The sequence below is a fragment of the Dendropsophus ebraccatus genome, chromosome 4 (assembly GCF_027789765.1).
Source record: "Dendropsophus ebraccatus isolate aDenEbr1 chromosome 4, aDenEbr1.pat, whole genome shotgun sequence".
NCBI classification, from domain to species: domain Eukaryota; kingdom Metazoa; phylum Chordata; class Amphibia; order Anura; family Hylidae; genus Dendropsophus; species Dendropsophus ebraccatus.
Window position 1 is genome coordinate 150,772,299 of NC_091457.1, and position 12,066 is coordinate 150,784,364.

The following is a 12,066-nucleotide window of genomic DNA, read 5'->3' on the forward strand; positions in this document are numbered from 1 at the left end:
CCCAGCCTTATGCATTTAAAGGAGAAGCAAAATTTATTATTAAAGTGTTGTATTAGCCCCCAAAAGTTATACAAATCACCAATATACACTTATTACGGGAAATGCTTATAAAGTGCTCTTTTCCCTGCACTTACTACTGCATCAAGGCTTCACTTCCTGGATAAAATGGTGATGTCACAACCCGACTCCCAGATCTGTGCGGGCTGTGGCTGCTGGAGAGGGTAATGGTAGGAGGACACTGAGGGACACAGGGCACTGGGGGGACATTGAGAGACACAGGGCACTGGGGGGCATTGAGAGACACAGGGCACTGGGGGGACACTGAGGGACACAGAGCACTGGGTGGACACTGAGGGACACAGGGTACTGGAGGGAAACTGAGCATCCACACAGCTCTGGGAGTTGGGTTGTTACATCATCATTTTATCCAGGAAGTGAAACCTTGGTGCAATAGTAAGTGCAGGGAAAAAGCACTTAGGGGGAGATTTATCAAACTGGTGTAAAAGTAGAATTGTCTTAGTTGCCCCCTAGCAACCAATCAGATTCCACCTTTCATTTTCCAAAGAAGCTGTGATGAATGAAAAGTGGAATCTGATTGGTTGCTAGGGGCTATTTTACACCAGTTTGATAATTCTCCCCCTTTAAGTGCATTTCCTGTAATAAGTGTATATTGGTAATGTGTATAACTTTTGGGGGGCAATACAATACTTTAATAAAAATTGTCGCCGGACTTCTCCTTTAACCTCTTAAGGACCCATGTCGTACCGGTACGTCATGGATCACTGTTACTTAAGGACCCATGACGTACCGGTCCTTTAAGAGGGCGCCGTGGCCGGCCGGGTCCCGATCGAGGGAGATAGCCTGCTATAATACATAGCAGGCCATCTCTCCCTGTCGGCATGGAGGGTTGTTAACCCCCCCCCCCCATGCCGACGATCGCCGCTATTGGCTGATCAGCCCATAGCGGCGATCGGAACCTTTCCGGGCCATCGGTGGCCCGATGACCCGGAAAAAAATAACGGTCGGTGCTGTCCGAGGACGGCACCGACCGCCATTACTGTAAAAAGTAATGGTGGTCACGGTACCACCGTCCCGGACGGCCGTTCACAGCGATCACAGTCCCCACAAGTAATAAATACCTGCTCCGGACCCCTCAGCTAGGTAGCTGAGGGGTCCAGAGCAGGTATTTGTACATTACTCACCTGTCCCGGCGTCTTCCGGGTTCCCGGCGTCCTCTTCTTCTTATCGGGTCTTCGGCTTCTTCCGTGACGTCCCGATCGGCTTTTTTCGGCTCCAGCGTCGTCTTTTTTCGTATTTTTCCGGCTCCAGCATCGTCTGTTTTTGGATCTTGCGCTCTGCTGCCCCCCAACGGCTGATAAGTGTAATACACGTATCAGCCACTATAGGGATGTTCAGAATGTACAGAATGTAGCAAAAGTTTTTTTTTTTTTTTCTATTTTCCGCACCCTATCGCCGCTGAGTGTTGATCAGCATCGCACGAAAGTGCGCTGCTAATCAGCAACTCCTCCTTTTTGGCGTAGGGTGTTTTTTTTCTATATCCTACTGCCACGGTCTGCTGATAAGTGCCGCACATAAGTGCGGCATTTATCAGCAACACCATTCTTGGCGTAGGTTTTTTTTTTATACTTACTGTGAAAAAAACACGTAAAAAAACACTACATTACACCACACTACACTACATTGAATAAAGTTTTACACTACACCACTACATACCCCATATACCAATCCCTATAGAAAAGTGGCCCCCAGGGTATTTTCGGTGTTGGACGCATACGTTATTATTGCCTCCGACACTGAAACAGCCAGTGAGGATGAATAAGGGGATCCTTCGTTCCTCTATTCATCCTCATCATCCTCATCATCCAGTGACGTGTCTGGGGGTAGCGTAGCGTACGCTGCCCCCCAGACACGTCTTTCCCGCCAGTACCGTCCCAATAAGAGATGACGGTATGGCGTGAAATTCTACAAACTCTGTGAGAGTACCTCAGGGTACACTTACAGATCCAGGGTAAGTGCACACTGCGGAATGGCGAAGGATAACCCTTTGTGCATTCCTCAGCTGGCACCCACCGGTGGACTGATGCGGGCGCGCGTCTCCCCCTATGTCATAGACTCCATGTTATGCACAGGCGGATTCCATCGTCCGTCCAAAGAATGAACACGTTGGACGGAGAGCGGAATCAGCCCGTGCATAGAATGGAGTATATGACACGGACGGAAACGCACGCCTCCATCATTCCGCTGGTGAGTGCCAGCTGCGGAATGCACAAAGGGTTATCCTTTGCCATTCCGCAGTGTGCACGTACCCTAAGAGTGTATGAAGGAAGGGACACCCGAATCCAGCCCCAGATGCCCCCTCCCCCCCCATCCTCGGAGTTAGTGGGAAGATCATTCGGGAACTGATCTTCCCACTGCTGGATAAAGGTTACCACCGGTACGGGGATGACTTTTATACCAGCACCCCCCTCTTCTGGTCCCTCGCTGCCCGAGCTGCTGTAGCTTGCGGCACGATCCGAACATATAAGAAGCAGTAACAGAGCCCTAATATTTAGCAGCCATGGAGCGGACCCAGCGCTTCTGGATATGAAGGACCCAGGGCAGCATTTTCCAGGTGACGTCCCCCACACTGGAGAAAGGGAGACCCCAGAATAAGTGCAGAGTTTCGCGTAACAGGGGGATTAGGAAGGACACCATTTTCCAGTGTGACACCTGTCCTGATCACCCCGGCCTCTGCATACAGGATTGCTTCAAGGCGTACCACACGTCATTTGAGTTCTACATTATCTAAATTCTGTCCCTTATTCCTATTTCAGGGGTCACGTTTATCCGGGGATTATTCTGATCGCCATTATGGAGTCGGGAAGGAATTTTTCCCCTGTGATGAGGCTACTGTTGTCTGCCTTACAAGGGTTTTTTTTGCCTTTCTCTGGATCAACACAGGTTGAATTTGATGGACACCTGTCATTTTCAACCTTATAAACTAATAATTGGCCTAATACCCCCAAATAAATTAGAATTTCCCTTTTCCCCAGCTAAATAGGCATGGCCGCCATTCCAATTAGAGGATGCCATGATGCAATTACAAAGCCTCTGTGCGGCCAGGACAGTAGAAACCCCCCACAAGTGACCCCATTCTGGAAACTACACCCCATAAGGAATCTAACAAGTGGGGCAGCGGGTATAAGGCCGCGACATGGCCTCCATCCTCCATTCCAGCCTCTAAATGGCGCTCTGTCCCTTTGGTGGCTTGCCCTCTGCCCATATGGCACATTATATCCACATGTGGGGTATTTTCGTGTAGGGGTATTTACCCTACACGTTTTGCTTTTATTTTCTTTTTTTACCCCTTGTGGAAATGGAAAAAAATCAAGGCTAGACCAACATTTAGTGTAATTTTTTTTTTAATTTTTACTCTAAATCATTGATCTTGTCTTGATTTTTTCATTTTCACAAGGGGCTAAAAGATAAAAAAAAAAACACAACGTGTAATGCAATTTCCCCTGAGTACCGAAATACCCACATGTGGACATAAAGCGCCATGCGAGTGCAGGGTAAGCCTCCAAAGGGAAGGTGCGCCATTTGGTTTTTTGAGGCTGGATTTGGCTGGAATTCATTTCGAGGGGCCATGTTGCATTTAAAAGGCCCATGTGTTGCCAAGACATTTGAAACCCCCCACAAGTGACCCCATTATGGAAGCTACACCCCTCAAGGAATGTAACAAGGAGTGTAGTGAGCATATGGACCCCACTGGTGACGGGCACAAATGTGGAACAATGTGGCGTGAAAATGAAATATTACATTTTTTACACTATAATGTTGGTCTAGCCTTGAATTTATCACTTTCACAAGGGGTTAAAAGAGAGAGAAAAAACACAAAATGTGTAGAGAAATTTCCCCCGAGTCCGTAAATACCCCACATGTGGACATAACGCGCCATGTGGGTGCAGGGCAAGCCTCCGAAGGGAAGGAGCGCCATTTGGATTTTGGAGGTTGGATTTGGCTAGAATGGATGATGAACGCCATGTCGCATTTACAGAGCCCTCGTGCTACCAAAACCCTGGAAACCCCCCACAAGTGACCCCATTCTGGAAACTGCACCCCTCAAGGAATCTAACAAGGGGTGCAGTGAGGATATGCACCCCTTGATGACGGGCACATTTGTGTCGTGAAAGTGAAAAAATGAAAATTTTCACTTTCACGTCACATTTTTCCACATTTGTGCCCGTCACCAGTGGGGTCCATATGCTCATTGCACCCCTTGTTAGATTCCTTGAGGGGTGTAGTTTCCAGAATGGGGTCACTTGTGGGGGGTCTCCAGTGTCTTGGCAGCACGAGGGCTCTGTAAATGCGACATGGCCCTTGAAATCCATTCCAGTGAAATCCAGCTTCCAAAAGCCAATTGGCGCTCCTTTCCTTTGGAGGCTCGTCCTGCGCCCGCTTGGCACTTTATGTCCACATGTGGGGTATTTCTGTACTCGGGAGAAACTGCGCTACATGTTTTGTGTTTTTTTTTTTCCTTTTATCCATTTGTGAAAATGAAAAATTGAAGGCTAGAACAACAGTTTAGTGTAAAAAATACTTTAGTCTTTTTTCACACCATATTGTTCGGAAAATCTGTGAAGCACCTGTGGGGTCCAGATGCTCACCGCACCCCTTGTTACATTCCTTGAGGGGTGTAGTTTTCTAAATGGTGTCCCTTTAGGCGTGTTTTTAGGTTTTGGCACCCCAGAGCCTCTGCCAACCTGAAGTGGTACAGTCAGAAATGACCAAATATAACGGAGCCATTGAAATGCACTAGGCGCTCCTTTGTATCTGAGGCTTGTGGTTGCGTCAAATAGCGCAATAGGGCCACATATGGGGCATTTCTATAAACTGCAGAAATGGGGCAATCAATATTGGGGTGCATTTCTCTGGTAATAAGTTTATAATTATGAAAAATTTTGGATTATAATAAAATCTCTGCACAGAAAATTAAAATTTTCAAATTACTTACACAATTAGCTTTTATTTCTGTGACTCCCCTAAAGGGTTAAAAAACTTTCTGGATGTGCTTTTGCAGAGTTTAGGGGGTGCAGTTTCTGAAATGGGGTGCTTCGTGGGGCTTTCTAACACACAGTCCCCTCAAATACACTTTAAGCTGGGTTCACACTATGTATATTTGAGGCTGTATTTGTGAGGCTGTATAGCAACCAAAACCAGGAGTGGATTGAAAACACAGAAAGGCTCTGTTCACATAATGTTGTAATTGAGTGGATGGCCGTCATTTAATGGCAAATTTTTGCTGTTATTTTAAAACAACGGCTGTTATATTGAAATAATGGCAGTTATTTACCGTTATATGACGGCCATCCACTCAATTTCAACATTATGTGAACAGATCCTTTCTGTGTTTTCAATCCACTCCTGGTTTTGGTTGCTATGAGGACCTGACTTGAGGACCAAATACTGCCTGAAGTATACAGTGTGTGAACCCAGCTATTAACCTGAAAGAGTCCCTAAAAATATCTGATTTTGAAATTTTACTGAAAATTTGGAAATTTGCTGCTAATGTTTTAAGCTTTCTATTGTCTAAAAAAAATTAAATCTAGTTTAATAAATGCCGCCAACATAAAGTAGACATGTTTCTAATGCTATTTAATATATAATTAATGTGGTATAACCATTTTCTGTATAAGCAGAAAAGTTTTAAAGTTGAAAAAATGCATTTTTTCACAATTTTTCACGCTATTTTGGTTTTTTTCATAAAGATTCGTTATAAGTATCGACTCCAATTTACAAGAAATGTAAAGTACTATATGTCACGAGAAAATAATCTCAGAATCAGCCGGATAGGTAAAAGCATCCCGAAGTTATTAATGAATAAAGTGACACTGGTCAAATTCATAAAATTTGCTCCGGTCCTTAAGGCCATTTCAGGCCTGGTCCTTAAGGGGTTAAGTGATTAGCTTTTTTCCACTGCCTGAAGAGATGACACCATATATAGAAATTTAGATGTAAGTTATGGCCGAATGGTTTGCTCTGTTGTGTTGCCATCCTGGGGCCCTTGAATCCAACACAACTAAGAACAATATCTTTATAGAGTTTACATATTGCCCTAATGTCTGTAAGTTTCTTCCAGCTTCTCATTTTCCTCCCCACACTTCAAATACAAAGTTACTTTGCTTTCTATGAATTTGTCTCTTATATGTCTTTATAACTCATCAAGTGTGATGATAAGACAGGAAGGATAGTGGTGCAGGCAGTTACATTTGATTAGACTTAAATCATTTTTTCAGACTGCTGCCACAATTTCATTGAGAGCTACTCCAAAATGTCAGCATCTCTTAGTAATCTGTTCGAGTAAATTCAATCAATTATCTTTAGATAAAAAAAAAGACTTAAAAAAAGTTCAACTTCTACAAGTGACAGTTCTTTTTCTGAGCTCAAGGAAAGTATTATAGAAGCAGTTTTGTCTACACGTTTACAGAAGCCATCTATTCTAGACATGGATGCCAGTTATGATGGACCATGGACAATTCACCACCAAGATCACCTATACAGGTACTTTACATCTTACAGTATTTTGAACAAGTGAACTGATGCATAGATGTTACTTGTCTGTCTTGACGTTGTAAAATGTCGGAGAATAAGATAAAACCTTACAACCACTGAAATACACCAACGATGTATAAAAAAGTGTCAAATTAGGCTTGTATTAGTTGAGTGTTGAATAGTAGTAGACAATATTCTTATTATTGGAGGTTGAAATCATGTGGATTGGTTATGTAGCCAACAGGATTAAAAATGTATTCCCTTAACCCCTTAACGACATAGGGCGTATATTTACGCCCTGATGCCGTTAAGGACGTTCAGAGCGGGCCGCGCGGCGACCCCGCTCTGAACCGCGGCGGTCCCGGGTGCCGCTTGTAGCCCGGGACCGTAGGTATTAGCGGGCATGGTCCAATCGCCGTGCCCGCTAATACAGTAATCAGATGCAGCTGTCAAACAAGACAGCTGCATCTGATTACCGGACGCAGCACTTCCCTGGTGTCTAGTGGAGGAGATCGCTCCTCCGGGATGTTATCCCGGAGGAGCGATCTCCATTTCTGAAGCCGGCCGGGGACCGCTCCAAGATGGCGCCGTCCCCGACTCGGCACTCGTTTACTTCCGGCTGCAGCAGCCGGAAGTAAACGAGTGCCTATCTCATGGATCTCTGCAGCATATCTATGCTGCAGAGATCTCTATGAGAGATCAGTGCACTTATACTAGAAGTCCCCTAGGGGGGCTTCTAGTATAAGTGTAAAAGTAAAAAAAAAAATGTTGTTAATAGTAAAAAGCCCCCTCCCCTAATAAAAGTCTGAATCACCCCCCTTTTCCCAGGTTATAAATAAAAGTAAATAAATAAATAAACATGTTTGCTATCGCCTCGTGCGTAATCGCCCGAACTATTAATTAATCACATTCCTGATCTCGTACGGTAAACGGCGTCAGCGCCAAAAAATCCCAAAGTGCAAAATTTTGCGTATTTTTGGTCGCATCAAATCCAGAAAAATTGTAATAAAAAGCGATCAAAAAGTCGTATATGCGCAATCAAGGTACCGATAGAAAGATCACATCATGGCGCAAAAAATGACACCTCAAACAGCCTCATAGACCAAAGGATAAAAGCACTACAAGCCAGGGAACGGAGCGGTTTTAAGTGACGTATATTTGTTGACAATGGTTTGAATTTTTTACAGGCCATCTGATACAATATAAGTTATACATGTTACATATCGTTTTAATTGTAACGACTTGAGGAACATATATAACAAGTCAGTTTTACCCCAGGGCGAATGGCGTAAAAACACATTTCCCCCAAATAAACAAAATGAGTTTTTTTTTTCAATTTCACCATACATTTATTTTTTTTCTGGATTCGCAGTGTACTATGCTATGGCCTTTTAAGCACAAGGAGGAAAAAACGAAAACGCAAAAATCGAAATTGGCTCTGTCCTTAAGGGGTTAAAGGATGCACATGAAATTTAGTTTTAACTAGAGGTGAGCAAACCGAATTGAATCTTAAAGGGGAACTCTGGGCTGGAGTCATTTTTATTGTATGGCTGGGGAGGAGGTGGATATAAAAGGTGTTGGTCACTTACCTCTCCGCCCCGTTCTCCCATCCGGCTGCCGCCTCCTGGTCTGAGCAGCTGTGGCTTGAGACGCGACATCTCAAGTCAGCTCAGCCATTTAGCGGTCGTAGAGGAGTCCCGCCTCAGTTGCTAAATGGTTTTGCTGCCTTGAGACGCCACATCTCAAGCTGCAGCTCAGACCAGGAAGCGGCAGCCGGACCAGAGAAGAGGGTGGCGCAATCCAGGACCTGGCACTGGAACTGGGAAGGTAAGTGACCGGCACCTTCTATATCCACCCACACCCAGGCCGTACAATAAATATGACCCCAGCCCGGAGTACCTCTTTAAGAACCGCAATTGGTACTAAACTTTGCCAAAAGCCTGGTTTGGTAGCAATCCAAGCTTTTTGCAAAGTTCTGAATAATTTTGTTAAGAAGACAGCCCCGTCCAGCCTGCTCAGCCAAACACTGACTGAGATGGGGCAGCACCATGGCCAGTGATTAGCTGTGCAGGCTGTCACTCTTATCTCAGGAGTGACAGCCTGCTCAGGTAATCACTGGCTGTGGCACTCTCCTGTCTTATTCAGTGATTGGTGGAGGAAACTGAAGGGGGACACCAGAGACCAGAGAAGGAGAACAATGGAGGAGTGTGGACAGGTAAGTAGAGATGAGTGAACTTGCTGAATCGCACGAAAACAGCAAAATGCCTCCAATCCTTTAGCTGTTTGAGTGCGTTTTGTTTAAGGTTTAAACCCAAACTTTACCTCAAAGTTCTGCAAATCTGTCGAACTGAATTTTTGAAAACTTCCATTAACAAAACCAAAAGGGAATGCAACCCAGTAGTCCTTCAACCCCACTGCTACTAGAGTAAGCCTTCTGGGCCTTATCACTCCGCAGACACAGCACAGCAGCAAAAATGTCCATGGCACAGCACAAAATCATCACATCCCTAAGCCTTTCCATTTATTGCAGCCAACAGAATAAAAGAAGGTTATTATTATTATTATTATTATTATTATTATTATTATTATTATTATTATTTATAATATTTAGTCTACCCTAGTCACTAGGCTATCATTTGAAAATTTGCCTGCTATGACATCCAATTGGGGGAGATCAGCAATAGAAATGGTCAACCAAAACATAGCTTCTAACGTGCATCAACCATGATATAGAGGTGATTAAATGACCAGAGCTTTCGTTCATGGCCACAGGGTATGAACAGACTCTGAGCCTGCTCCATATTTCCTTAAAGGGGAAGTCCCATGAAAATTAAAAAATGCAGACAGTAATCCCTCAGCCAGGCCTTGACGTTGCAGCTGGAAGGGCTGGGTATGTGACATACCCAGTTTTCAGCAGAAGATGACAGCTGTGCTGCAGTTGCCCGGTGTAATAGGGGCAGTGGCAGCAAACCGGGGAGCTCCCCTGCAGCTCCCCGTGCCACCCCACACCCCCCTACACACTTACCCACTCACTGTCAGCATGTGTAACAGCGCCGGTGGCGAGCAGGGGGGTAAGGAGCAAGCGAGCGCTGAACTGCTCCTTGAGATCTCCCCGTGTAATAGGGGCTTTACGTTCCCTCTTCAGAATCCATTCAACTCTATGAGAGCAGTTTTATATACTTTAAGGCTATGTTCACACTACGTAAAAGTACGGCCGTTGTTGCCATCGGCGGGCACGCGCCACATCAGAACCCTGCGGCCAAAAGATCATCCAGCCGGTACTGCAGTACCGGCTGGGAAGATCCGTGCAGAGCCCGGCCGTTCCCTGACCCGGACGGGGTCGCGGAACAGCCGGTCTCTTACATTGTGTGAACATAGCCTAAATGAGAAGGCATACTCTGATTTTTTGCATTTTCAATCATACAAATTGTGAGGGGTCCACACAGTAAGGCTCCTACTAATCAGATACCTTTTGATCATGAGAAAACCCCTTTGAAGTGGAAGAAAATAGCAAACTTCGGGCACTAAGGTATTTGGAATTTTCTTTTTCTCTTTCCTACCAGGCTATCTCTTCTCTATGTTTACCAAAGGGCTTGAGGGTCGTAATATGGCTTTCTATAAAAACCATTGCTTCCAGTACAAACTGTTGTGAAATTTCAACAGACTGTAATAATATCTGCTCTAAAAATGATGGTCCAATCAATGATAATGACCAGTTCATGGCCTTATCTAAATCTCTCCAGATGAATGAATTGGATCCTACCTGGTTTGACTATAGCTTGTAGAAGAATCAACTGACCTAAAGTACCAGTATGCTGATGACCTTCCCAGCATGGTAACTGTGTGGTGACAGCACTGGATATTGAGGTCATCACCCTTTTTCTGAGAAAGGGAAAGACCCTTACAGAAAGAATATAGATGAGCGAGAAGATTGAAAAGGTCTCCACTATTTACCTGGAAACGGGAAGGAATGACCTGGTGTATCACTGAGAAAAATAGACAAAAATAAATGTTGGACTCTAAAACCACCACTTCCATGGTTATTTCAGCACATATTGTTTATAAGACTTTTAATGACTATTCTGTATTTTTTTTGTTCGTATCATGATAGATAATTGTCAACATAAAACACTGTATTTTTCTGTGATCAGATATAAATATATTGTCTAGTGAATTTCTGTCCTGTTTGGCCTTAATTCCACATTGAGATTGAGTTTGAGTTTAGATTGAGTTTGCCCCGTTGCCAACAGAATATATATATATATATATATATATATATATATATATATATATATATATATATATTTATTTATTTATTTTTTTGTAATGTTATCTTTTATCTATTTTTTTTTTCTTGACAGCATTAGGTTTGGAATAACTTAAGATATAAAGATATGTTTAGAATTTTAAATATTTGCTGATGCCTAAGTGGGTATTCCATTCTATGGTACAAAAAACATAAAAAATCTGCTTATGGGTTTGGGGAAAAAAAAACTAATAACCTATACTTACTTAGCCCTGGCTTGCGGTGGTCCCCCCGACCTCCTGCTTTTCTCCTTCTGGTCTCCTTATTTTCTCTCCTATTCCAAAACAAGCACTCTGTGCAGGCCAATCTGTCAGGATTGGGACCCAGAGACACAGAACAGGTGAAGCCCTAACGCTGGCACCTGCCCCGATGTCCCTTCCTCTTGGAGTGATCGGCTCCTTAACAGGCCGTCCCATAACACAATCATTGGCAGAGATGGGATATCACTATGACCAGTGATTCATTGAGGCGCTCTTTCAAAGGAAAATAGAAGGCTATATTCAGTTTGCCTTGTGCTGAGAAATGCCATGGAAAAAGTGACATACAGGAAATGAACACAGCAGATGCCGAAAGCTGGGGAGAGATGCCCTGAAGCTGTGGAAAGATGCTGACACTATTAAAGAGCTGTTAGATTAGGGAGACAATTAGTACCTTTCTTATAAATCTCTATGCTTCCAGAATGTACAAAAATGCTTTTATTATATAGTAAGAAGAGCCAAAGAGGCATTCCCTAGCTCCTAAAGTACACCAAGCTTTAACATCCCCTTCCTTCTCCTCCCATACATATCAATCAACATTACAACATGCAGTAGATCAGGAGCTTAAAGACAATCTGACCCCCCCAAACCACTTGTACTGTCAGATAGCTGTTTTTAATCCAAGATCTGTCCTGGGATTCGTTTGGCAGGTCATGCAGTTATTGTCCTAAAAAGCAACTTTTAAACTTGCAGCCCTGTGTCAAATTGGCATGGCCTAGAGTGTGTGTGCCAAAGCCTTGTACCGCACCTCTGTCCCTCCTCCCCACCCTCTTCATCTTTAGGAATGGCCCTGGGCAGGAGTTCTCCTATTCATCACTTGTGTAAACACTGCACATGAGCTGGATCGTTAAGGCAAATGTGCAGTGTTTACATGTGATGAATAGAAAAAATCCTCCCCAGGGCATTCCTTAGGATGAGGAGGGCGGGGAGGGGGGATGGAGAGGTGGTGCA